This window comes from Cupressus sempervirens, chromosome 6, assembly GCF_028749045.1.
Source record: "Cupressus sempervirens isolate cs-2001-9-10 chromosome 6, ASM2874904v1, whole genome shotgun sequence".
Taxonomy (NCBI): Eukaryota; Viridiplantae; Streptophyta; class Pinopsida; order Cupressales; family Cupressaceae; genus Cupressus; species Cupressus sempervirens.
Window position 1 is genome coordinate 510,758,606 of NC_143123.1, and position 13,794 is coordinate 510,772,399.

Below are 13,794 nucleotides of genomic sequence, written 5' to 3' on the forward strand. Positions count from 1 at the left end.
AAATGGATCTTGCTTGTAAGCGATATCAAGTATGGCTCTAAAGTTTGGTTGTCTGATATCATTACTTATCAATTGCACATTCAAAATTTCTTTACACTCTTTGACCTTAGCATCTGAAGAACTAGATGCCATAATGTAAACTAGGGTTTGTGAAAATTCAAACTACTTAGCTTGGCATGCAATAAATACCATTGTCAATCTATTGTAATGGTGTCGAGCAACTATTGAATTTGACTTGCAAACATTGGTATGATCTCTTTCAATTTTTCCTTTCACTCTTCATGATCTTCAAATTCAAATGATGTTAAATGAGTAATAATTGATCATATAGACCTCAAAACCTTGCATTTAATGCTTAGTGCTTACACAGCTGTAAGCTCGGCTTCAATAAAGATTTTGACTCACTCGGCTTCCATGAAGTTTCCATTCCACTTAGAAACCACTACAAGCTTGGTCAACACTAACAACTTTGATAGCTCAGCATCAACTAATGTTTCACTTGACAATCATAGTGAAACTTTTCATGCTCGACAATGACATGAAAACTAGAAAAACTTAAAGATTTCTTCTAGATTTTTAACAACACCTTGCATCTTTATTCATGCATATGTAATATTTTCATAACTAAATCCTTGGAATTGATGCATAGTACATCTTTTAGATATCAACCCCACATACCTCTTGATTGCTTAATTGGAGGAGGTGTGATCACCTGACCCGTTGGGTGAAGTGATCCCTTCTGAACTTGATGTGTTGCAATCTTCCTTTCTTTTCCATGTCTCGTTCATCTCATCTCTAACAATCTCAACATCTGCCTTTCCTTTGCCTTTGTTGAACTTGTTTCTTGGTGTCTTTGACCTTGTTGAACAATTTCTAGTTATGTGACCAGTTTTCAAATAGCTAAAACATGTGGTTTGACTAAACTAACTACTATAGTCACTTCTAAAATGTGTTCTTATGCAATTTTTAGCAATGTGTCCATAATCTTGATAGTAGTGAATACTATACCTAGTATTATAGTCCAATTATAAGAGTTTCCATTGTGCTTTACCTTTGTCTATTTGTTTCATGACCATTTAGGCTTGGATCTGCACTCATATGCTCTATGTCCATACGTCTAATAGTTATAATTGTAATGCCTTGTCCAGAGATCCTTGGAATAAGGATTCAATTCAAGCCAAGATTTTTTTATTTTTTTAACAAGTATGAATGCAAATGACAACATTATATAGGGATCAAAAAGATCATAACAAAAGACTTCACCAACAATCTGAGCAACCAATGAATCTCCAGACACCACTACAGAACTGACACACACAAACTCAAGAACAAAAACCACAGACGAGATTAGAATACAAAATCTCCAAACTATCAAAGCATGGAACCAAAAGCAATCCTAAAGAGTACTCAAAAGTCCAAGTTGCATTCCCCAAAGAATAGCAGAGAGGTCCCCTATTTTTTGTGTGAAAGAATAGCAACTTATAGTCTCACACGAGGAAGAACCTCTTCACACAAGAAAGTACACAAAGCCACATGAGGAAACACTATCTTGCATGAGGACATGCTTGGCCCAATAGCCAAAACACCCAAACTAGTGTGGAGTTTTGTAAGAGGATTCACCAAGCTACATGAAGAAACCTAGCACACCATGCGAACAATTGTATTCTCGCACGAGAAAGAACAATTTTGCATGAGGATACAAATTAGGAAATCAAAAAACATAAAGGTAAAAAGAGAGGAAATAAATTTCCTCCACACTAGGGAGTACCAGATCCACATCAATCGAGGAATGATCACTTGAGTGCATAAAAGAGAAAAAATAACTCTATCATCCAAACTAAAACAATATGCAGAAAGCTACACCACAATGTACATACATAGTTCATAAACTGAACATCATAAGAAGGAAATGCAGAAAGCAACATCGCAATGTACTAAAACAACATTGCAATGAACAAAAATAACATCGCAATAATTGAACAACTAAACTAAGTACGCGGTTCCTCCCAACCATCAATAGCATCAGAAGACCATTGTGGATCCTAGCCATTCCCCACGTGTAAAATTCCAAGCCACTATCGGATCATTGGTACTGTCGTAATAGGGACATCAATACTAAAACATACTACAATATAAGCATAAGGAAATCTAACATGCAGCTAGTAGTAAAGCATAAGATAATCTTACAAGTCGATAACATCACCTATCACATGATAATCATCATAATAAGAAAATGTGTTAATAAATAACATCATCTAAACATGATATACAAGCATTCCAATGAAAGCATAAATCACAAGAAAGCATACTCCAGAACCTGAAGTACTAAGTGAAAAACATCCAGCAATGGTCACACTAGGATAAAAGACCATCTCTGTACATTGGTCCCTAGTAGTAGCGTAGGTACCTATTCCTCCCAACCATGTGGTACCTACAGGTCCACACCCACCGTGCTAATGGAGATAAAGATCCAACCACAAACACACACAAAGAAAATATTCATGGCTAACACTCATGCCAAGCAGTATGATGGTTGTAACCTAGAACCTAAGATGATGCAATAAGTACAGGTCCTGGTCAGACACTCAAAAGGATACTAAGTAGGGGTTGATATTATGGAGAGTCGCTTGGCATTGACAAGCCCAAGCTAGTATTGGCAGCTCAGACTTCCCAATAGAAGGAGCACATCCTAAACTATTTTATTATCTTAAGTCTTATTACCACTCACACATTTTATTTAGTTATCACTTATTTAAAACTTCCTCACCTCCACTAACCCTCTAGGCACAATGATCACCAGGCTGTAGAATAGAAGCCTCATCCATATGCTACCCTACCCTACCCATGCTCATCCTACAACAAGTGTCTGTGGGCATGCATACTCTCATCCCAACCCCAATGATAATAACTTCTGAAAGTACCATGGAAGATCGGGCCTTGAAAGTCACCCACACAAGAAAAATATCACTCCATCAAAAACAAACTCAGGAGGATAGATTTTACATGAATCCCAAGAAATAATAAAACCATACATCATAAAATCACTCGACTGACCTCAATCTAGGAGTATGGATTCTACATGAATCCCAATTATGCAACAAGACCAAACATCATGAACTCACTCAACCGGCCTCAATCTAGAAGCATGGATTCTACATGAATCCCAGTGTCCATGAAACAAAACAAAGGTCAAAAGAAACCATAACAACAAGTATAAAATCCCTCAACCGAGCACAAAGTTGGGCGTACGGATGCAACATACATCCCAATGCAAACATAAAAGTGCAACAAAGGTATGACTAATATCCAAATGGATAATCCAAGTCCATGACCAATATCATGCCAAGAAAACTTAAGAAAATAAGGCAGTAGGTAAAACAAGGTAAAAACCCCCAAATTTTAAAAAAATTCTAAAATTAAAACCCATTTGACCTTTGGGTACAAGAACCCTGAAAATTTAAAAATAACTAAGTTTGGACACTGTATGCAAAAACTACCAGCATAAGTACACAAAACCCCAAACCCTCAACCTAAAAAATAGGGAAATGCTCATACCCGACCAACTAGGCAGAACCAACAAATAGAAATGGAGGGGAACACTAGTTCTCAGCCTCCCAACAAATATTGGCTACCAAAAATAGAAGTAGAAACAATAAAAACAGGAGAGCCCTACCTCGTAGCCAAAAAGGCAAAACGAGAAACTGAACCAGAAAATAAAAAGCTCATAGAAGTGGCCAAAAATTGCGACAATCTAAGGTCTCCCCAAGCCGGATCCAACAAGCTCAACCTTGTGACGATCCCACACCCATAGCTCCCACAATGAACAAAACAGTAAATCCTCATGAAGAGTATTTTGGGTTTTACTCTCCAACTTTCTAATTCAAAAGTGAGAAGTGAGGAATTAAATTCCTTTTTGGATACTTATTCACTTTTCGAGTGAATAATCGATTAGGGCAAATAACCAGCCATCCAGGTTAAACCCCGAATCGACCCAAATGAAAATAGGCTATTCCTATAAATAGGAATTCATTTATGGAAAAGCTAACAGAAATTAAAATAAATCAATTAAAAAGCTCAAAAACTCAATACAAAAAAATTTCTTAACAACTTTCGTGACAATGCAAAACTCTAAATGCACAGACACGCTCATTCGTCTAATCACATAATGCAAATGAGTTTAGATTTAATAATCACTGAAATGATTACTTAAATAATTAAAATAAGAATGCGTTGACCATATAGGGATGACATTGGTAAAATATGAATAGATGAATCACTAACTCCATGTGCCACTGCCAGGGATATAAATCATGCACACTAAACAACATGATCAAGTACAATTGCATATAATCACATAGCCGGAGCAATAAATGCATTAAATCACCTAATTTAACCATTTATTTAATTATATCAAAATAATCTATTTACATAACATAGGAATGAAGTAAATAACCATAGCATTAAATCCATCGCATAACATAGGAATGGAGAGTATCACTACGAGTGTAAAGTGATCAAAAGCAAAGTGAGGAGGGGAGGAACCCCTCCTCTCTATATAGATTTTCTTTGGAAGTTTTCAAGCGCAATTGTACAAATGCGCAAGTGCACAACTATGCAAGTGTGCTACTATGCGAACCCTCTCCTCCAATACTTGGTGCACTAGAGCACCTCATGTGGTGTGCCTAGTGCACCAAAACTTGATATTTTAACCCTTTTTTTTCCTTAAATGTTCGATTTTCTGACCTTCGAGCTTTTAACAAGACCTAGACACAATCTAGGGGATTATGTAGGACCTAAAAATAACTAAGACCTAGGATTAGGACCTCAAAGAAAAATAAAAATAAAATAGGGGGTCCCCATTTCAGTCAGAACTGGGGCGTGCGTTGTGTAGCCACAATAGAAACCAGTCCTTTAGTGCTCTACCATAAATTTCTATAAAAGGGTTTGTGGTAAATTTTATAGTACTTTGACTAGTTATAATATTTTATAATTTTAAAATATTACAAGTAGGTATTTTAACATTTAAGAAGATGTCACTTCAAAAAGAGGAAAAAATAGTAAACCATGTCAAAAAAATTTAAACTTTATATAGCATTAGAGGAGAGAGTCCTCTTCAAGACTATGCAATTTATTTTTAAAAATGTGCACATTTGATAGGAAAAGTTTGACACGAAAAAAAGTATCAATTTCTAATAAGTTGGACTTTGAGTGCTTATAACGAGAAAAATATACATCGAAAATTAGATTTTTTTAAAGCACTAGCTATACATGTTAACTACAACATATTACAAAATCATAGTAAAAAAAAATTATTTGCACGTATTTGTTTGATGGGAACAAGACTCTATATTTTCATACTTTAAAAAAAAAATAGAAATGAACTTCAAAAAAAAAAAAAAAAAAAAAATCTTACTTAATTAAAATAAAAAAAATCATAGACATAAACTTCATCCAATTTTATACATTTCATTGATTGTTGGATGTGGATTCTCCAAAAATTGCAAATTTTACTCCCTCTTCCAAACAACTTGTGGCATCTACTAGAGGCATGGTCATTGTTATACAGATGCTCACTCTTCTCTTTGGCATGGGATGTCATTCTATCAACTGCAATTTGGGCATGAAGGATTTGATGGGAACAAATCCATATATCTAGCAGAACACCTATATGCAAGAACCTGTCACAAAGAAGAAAAATACAAGAGAAGGCAAGGGTTTGGCTTTGAAAATATGCTAGAGTATATTATCAAATTAGAAGAATGAATGAAAATACAATGGATCAAATCCTAATAAAGGAGATTGTAAAACCCTAATACGAAAAACCTAGGAGGTAAATGACATTTAATAATTAATAATTAATTATTAAATGGAAATACATGTGCGTAAACTGAAATCTTAAGAAGGGAGTAAAGGTTATTTAATAAATAAAATAAAATAAATCATTTATACTAACACCTCCCCTTAAGATGAGCAACAATGTAGCTATAAAAAATGCAAAAAAAGTAAGGAAACTACAATGCTAAAAGCATAAATGGGTCCCAACAACATGGTCTCATGAGGTACCTAGCACAACCAAATCTCTAAAAAATGGAGAGATAAGGAAACTTACATGGGCAAAAACCTACTCCAAAAGACATAGAAGAAGCTAAAAAATAAAAAAAGAAGGAACGAAAGATTTGTCACTGAGACCCCCCAAGGACAACTTACTTCACCCCAAGCATAGAATGCAATTAAAGATACCATGGGGATGCAAAATTTTTAGTGAAGATGTTTGCAACCTTCTTAGTAGTAGGAATGTACTCCAAGCTAAGAGAGCCATCCTAAATCAAATGCCTAATGAAGTACATGTGAAGCTCAATGTGCCTAGTTCTATGATGCTCAACTAGGTTGTGGGAAATGTGTATAGAACTTTGATTGTCAAAACGAAGAAAGGTGGAACTATTAGGAGGAAATCCAAACATTGTCATCAACTGTGGAAGCCATAAAACCTCTTGACTAGCTAGCACAGTTGCCCTATATTCTACCTCCATAGATGATAATGCGTAAGCATGTTTCTTCTTCCAAGACCATGTGATAGGACCATAACCAAGACAAAAATAAGCTAGAAGTACATATTTGATCATCAATATCATGAGTCAATATAACCAACAATGTGAATATCCCCTAACGTCTAGTGAATGCCATAATGTGTAGTACCCCGTATGTACCTCAATATACGTTTGGAAGATTGTCAAGGACTCTCATGTGAATCATGTGAGAATCTAGAGACAAGTCTAACCACAAAGGATATATCAGGACATGTGTGTGTGTGTGTGTGTGTGTGTGTGTGTGTGTGTGTGAAGTACAAAAAACTAGCCACAAGTTATCTGTATAAAGTGTAATCCACTGTAAGAGCAGCACAAGTGGTAGATAAAACAACAACCAATTGAAAAGGTGTGGGAGAAGGCTGCAATCAAGCATGTTTAATCTTTGAAGCATATCAAGAGAAACTTTTCTATCACATCCAAAAACTTAACAACCTATAGGCCCAAAAAATAGTGTAGAAGTCCAAGGTCTATCATCTCAAACTGCTCTCTCAAAGCTCATTAAACACTCTAAATCATAGAGGATGAGCTACCTATAATAATGAGATCATCAACATATAGCACAAGTATTAATAAATTAGCCCCATGATGTTGAAAGTACATTGTAGGATTGAAATGACAACGAGTGAACTATGAAGCAAGCAAGAAGGAATCTATCTTCTCATACCAAGCCTAAGCGGCTTGTTTGAGACCATATAAAGACTTGTGAAGTATGCATACCATAGAAGATACATGCACAAAACCATGAGACTACTCCATACAGATCTCCTCGTGTAGGTCTCCATGCAAAAAGGCACTCTTCACATCCATCTGAAATATTGTCCATCCCTGAGAAGCTGCAAGAGAGAGTACAAGGTGAATATAATTTGTCTTGGCAACAAGAGTAAAGGTCTTGAAGTAATTAATACCCTTGACCTATGAAAATACCTTCAAGACAAGACATTCCTTGTACCTATAAATAAAATCATTTGCAACATACTTGGTATGATACATCCACTACCACCAAACCAACTTTCTTCCTTCTAGAAGAGGACAAAGATCCCAAGTGTGGTTCTTCATCAAAGAAGAATACCCATCATCCATAGCCCTATCCCACTCTAAGTGTCCTTGATGGGCCTCTAAAAGGCCATTATTTTGTGATCCTTTTATCTTGTTTTTTTAGATAGTTATCTTGTAGAAACAATCATGACTCTATGGTTTTAAGCAAATGAACTTATATTTCCATGAATATGTTATCTATGTGTTAAGACATGAATTTGTAGTATGGATAAGTTCAAATATGCTATATTTTCTTGAATCTATGGACTTCTATGGTATAATGAAGGAATGTTACGTACATAAATGTTTCCTCATCCACTCTATGTTTTGGGTAGATTCCTTCCTATAGCCATAGGATTTGCAAAGAGTGATAGTTTGAACATTACACCTTTTCTAACATTGATGCTAAAATGGATGTGTGTGTGTGTGTGTGTGTGTGTGTGTGTGTGTGTGTGTGTGTGTGTGTGTGTGTGTGTGTGTGTGTGTGTGTGTGTGAAAGTTGTATGCATTCAATGTTTTGTAGGTATTTGTTGCACATATTCAGAGTCAGCACTTCAACGCTAAGTCAAAGCTGACTAGATTGTTGAACCACCACAATGAGCAAGTTATTGTATGATTTTTGCTATGGCAACACATGAATACAATTCCCTCAACTTGCTATATTCTTGGGGGATTTAATCACAGTTAATGATATTTCTGTTGCAAACTTTATGAATCTATAATTAATCCTCATTAATGGAGTGATCTTAGAGATAGGAATTTGTTGTAGTTTCCCTTTGAATAATTCCTATTGTAGCTTTGAGATTAAGGTTTTTGGAAGATAGATAGAATAGATTATTTTTCATAACATCAATGTGTGATCTTATTTTTAATCAGATGTAATCTCTTAACACAAATGAATAGAAAGCAGAGTTCAAGTTTACATCTCCTATCTTGATTGTCTTTTTAGTTCACTCATCCAAGGGGGTCCACTTGGTGAGTGAACTACTATGTTAAAAGAGATTTAATTTCCTTGTTTGTTTCTTCACAAGATAGAATTCTACTATTCTTGCAACATAGGTGCATAGATAGGTTTATTAATTGTAGCATTACTTTAAGCTTAAGTTAAGGTGTTGTTTCAATTTATAGCTTAAGTCTCCTTCAACACTTCCTTTGTTTAGTTGTAATGACTTAAAGAAGAATTGGAGCATATACTTTGCAACCACACTCTCAAGCTTACGCTCCCAGGTTGACAAAATAAAATGAAGTCAATATGTTATTTTAGAAAAACACATGATTCTATCTAAAGATGGGGTCACTATGAAAGGATGTCCAATCCTTTGATACTAAAGTATTAAGCTGACCAACCATTTTTGGCGTCATTGTCGGGGAAAGTGTCAATCTAATTTAACCTTGAAGTTATTGTGTTAGTTTAGATTTCACATTATTTTGCATGCATAGAAGAAGAGATCTCCTTGGGAGATTTCTTCCTCGTAATATTTAGGAAGACATTTTTAATCCTAAACTTGAAGAACCTCACAATGAGAATGAAGAAGAACCTTTTGAAAATCCATTCGTTGTTGCTCAAAAATGAATACCCTCATCCTCTGAAGAATCCTTGCATTTGAATTATCTTTTTGCTAAACTTGAATACCAAGATAATCCACTTGTCCTTGTTATCTATCAACCACCACCACTAGTAACTCCTCTAGGAATGGCTCAACCTCAACCTACGTTCCCTTTTCCTATCCCTCCTCAATAGGGTAACCAAAACTTAAAGAACATACTTACTGTGGCACTTCCCAAGTTATATGGCCTAATCATTGAAGACCTTGATACCTTTCTCTTTGAGTTTGATATACTTTGTATAAGTTATGAGTATACAACTAATGCCCATAAATTGAAGTTGTTCCCTTCTACCCAAAAGAAAGCTACTCTGAGATGGTTCATGGGGTCAGGCGTTGTAATGAATTGGCCTGCAATGAGCAACTTATTCCTTACAAAGTATAAAGAATACTGCAAGGGCCGAGATTTGAAAGGGGAAGACATTTTCAAAATGTCCCAAAAGGATGATGAAACCCTGGAAGATTATGTTTCTCAGTTCATGTTCAACCTGTAGCATAATACACAACATCAATTGAATGAGGAATCAAAGAAACATCTTTTTATAAGAGGCATGAATAATGGAAGCATTGAAGCTCTAAATCTTATGGTAGGAGGAGATATCACTCAAAAAACTTGGACTGATATACATAATATATGTCTGAATTATTCTAGAGCCACTGTGAAGAAAGGTAGGGGACTTAGAGATCTACGACATAAGCCCAATGACAGTTCAAGAGTATAAAATTTGGAATTATCTAATTTATTGTTAGATTTCAAGCAAGACATCATTAATGATGTAGCCAATTAGTTAGACACCACGTAGGCAAGAAGGAAAAAAGATGAAGTCGATGCCCTGTTGACTAAATATTGTCCACATTGTAGGGAAAAGAAAAAGCATTACAAATTTAAGTTCATTGCAAGTTTGGAGACACAACCAATGCCTACTAAGTTTAAAGCCATTGATAAAAATGGAGAGGTGTTTTATGTTGCTCAACGAAGGCCATGGGCTCAAAGACAATGTATGCCACAAGATCCTCTTCAAAGTTATAATAATAACAATCAATAGCAAAATCCTCAAAATATTGGTTTTAGTAGAAATAATAATTGGCAACACCCCAGCATGGTTGGCAAAAACCTCAGTAGGGTTGGAATACCCAACCTAGTCAGTAGACCCTATTGTCACCACCTCAACAGAAAGATTTAATGCCTCCTCCTGTAGCCACTAATACTCCTAAGAAAACCCACCTACCAGTTCAAGCTAATCCTTATCCAAATAATACTAAATAATAGACTCAACAACAAAGCTATGTCATCTCCTTGAATGATATTCACATAAGGTTAGGAACCACTCTTCCTCCAACCCAGAAGCCTATAATAAAAAAAGTTGAAGATTCTCTGACTAAGTAGATAGATGAGTCAAATCAATAGACTTCTCCTATAGCCAAAGCACCTCCATTTCCCCCATAGGTTGACGAAACAAAGCCAGCCTGCAAAAAAGCATGTAGTTATTGATTTGCTTACTCATTTGAAGCAAATGATAGTAAAAATACCATTATTGGATGCTATCAAGGAAATCCTTGCCTATACTAAAGCTATTAAGGAATCATGTTTTAAACAACCAAGAAGGAAGAAGAAATCTCCAAAAACCATTCATGTCCCAGGACAGTTGTCTGATTTAATGCTAGAGAAATTAATTGTACCTAAGTATTCTAACCCTAGGAGTCCTGTGGTTATAGTCACTATCCATGGAATCTAAGTTCAAAATGCTTTAGTTGACTTAGGAGCATCTACAAATGTCATGACAAAGGATGTAATGTCTCAACTGCATATTATTAGCCTCAGAGAGACACCTACCATACTTCAACTTGCTAATAGCTCTACTATTAAACCAAATGGGATGATAGAAGATGTCATAGTCACCTTAAACTCTTGGGATTATCTAGTTGATTTTGTTGTCCTCTCCCCAAAATATAATATGGGAGGATATCTTTTAATTTTAGGATGAACATGGTTAGCCACTGCAGATGCTTATATAGCTTGCCGATCTAGAAAGATGAAAATATCCAATGGCATACCAAGAACTTGACTTTATACTCCCCTGCTCAACCACTATTACTAGATGACCAAGTAATCTAGCCAAATTTGAGTGATGATGATCTAGAGGTCAATTCTATCCATCAGCTGATGATGATAGGTAGAGAGTTTTTTATAGCTTCTCAAGAAGAAGATGAAATAAATTATTTTATTACTATAAATGAATATGGAATAGAGTCTCAAGTGTTTCCTCAAGATGCATGTATCTTAGAGACCATATTACCATCCTTGTATTCATCACATCATTCAAAAGGTTCACAATTTCTCCACTCATTATTACCTCATGAGATGGATTCTTCTCCTGCTACCCAATTATTCATGGCAGATAAGGTTATTAAGATGGAAGTTGATTAAGGCAGAGAATTGAATGTCAACAATGCCTTATCACCCTCCCCACAGAAGATTATGTTGTAGTTACAGCAGGAGAATCAAAAATCATTTTGCTTGGGATTACATGAACATGAAAGGACTAGATTCTATGCTCTACACACACATGATTTACATCAACCTTGACTTCAAAATTGTTTGACAGCCTCAAAGGAGAGTTGACCCTATTTTAAAAGATATAGTTAAGAATGAATTGCAAAAACTACTAAGTGTTGGTTTTATATACCCCATCTCTGATAGCCAATGGGTCTCACCCCTGGTTGTAGTACCTAAGAAGGGAGGAAAATGGTGAGTTTTTGTAGATTATAGGGAGCTCAATTCAGCCACTACTAAAGACCATTTTCCCTTGCCATTTATAAACCAAGTCCTTGACAACCTAGTTGGCAAAAAGTATTTTTCTTTTATGGATGGTTTTAGTGGTTACAATCAGATCCAAATAACTCTAGAGGATCAAGAAAAAACAACTTTTACCTACCTATGGGGAACTTTGCCTACTCAATTTTACCTTTTGGCTTGTGCAATGGCCCAACCACATTCCAACGAGCCATCATCAATATCTTTTCAAATATATCTACTGACTGTATGGAGATCTACATGGATGATTTTACTGTTTATGGGGCTACTTTTGAGGAAGCAAAAGATAATCTAGAAATGGTACACAAAAGATGTCAAGACTACAATGTTTCCTTAAATAGTGAAAAATGTTTACATCTAATCAAGGGGCTCAATTTACATCAAACTTGATAACTACTCTTATGCAGGAGTACCTATCCAACATGGTAAATCATCACCTTATCATCCATAGGCTAATGGTCAAGTAGAAATTACTAATAGGGAGCTAGACAATAGCACTCAATAGGAAGGATTGGGCCACACGTCTTCCTAAAGCTCTCTAGGCTTATAGAACTACCTGGAAATCCACAACTAGTTTTACTCCTTTTGAGCTTGTCTATGGTAGGTTAGTTGTAATGCCTATGGATTTTGAATATAAAACATTGAGGACCGCCTTAGAGCTTGGTATGAAACTCACTATTGCACAACAAGACCAAATTCTGAGTTTAAATGGTCTTGATGGATGGAGGAAATCTGCATTGAATAACATTGAACTCATTTGACACTAGAGGAAACAATGTCATCATAGGTTCATCAAAGAGAAAATGATTGTTATAGGAGATTGAGTACTCCTTTATGACTCCAAATACCAATACAATCCAAGGAAGTTTCAAACACATTAGTTAGGGTCATATAAGATTGTTGTTATATTTCCAAATGGTGTAGTTCAGTTGTCTACCAGTGGTCCTGTCTGATTCAAGTTACTTAGCAATGGGCATCGCTTCAAGCTTTACAATAAAATAGTTAGCTATGAGGAGTTCCTACAGCAATTCCAACATAGTGAGGATATCCTCATTCGTGTAGCCAAAGAGTCTGGATCTCCTACCCTGACTCCTGCTACTTCTTGATTTCATTCAAGACATTCATAATAAATGTTTTCTTCACCATCTACTTCACTTCACCTTCTCTCTTTCCCATCTTAGCATTACATCCCATCACTCTGTTACTTTCAATGATCTTTTCCATAACATCTTTCTTGTAGTAGTCACTAGGTACATACCACATAACTTTGTATATATTCTATTTTATTCCTTCTTTGTTAGGAATTGGTATTGTTTACAATTATTCACTCTTGCATATCTTGGCTTGGTGAGACCCATGCCTTTTCATAGTTGGGGGGAGGGAAATATTTAAATATTTGAATATTTATTTTCAAATTTCAAAATGTAATTGCATGTAAACTTTAAAAGTTAATTGAGATGACTGAAAGTAATTGAAATGACTAATCTCACATATTGATGAATTGTCCTTCTCTAATTGCATCATTATGAAATTAAGGATGTTAAAAGAATTTACTTAACTTTTAATGATACTTTGTAACATGTTTGAGTGATGGACCCATACACAAGTGGAAATTATGAAACTTGATGCAAGAAAGATATTATGAGACATTGTGCATTAAACTCTTCAAGTACATGTCATTTTTTCTTCTGAGATATTTAGTGTCATAATATTACAAAATTTGTTTCACCAAGCTCTAAAACATCATGATTTT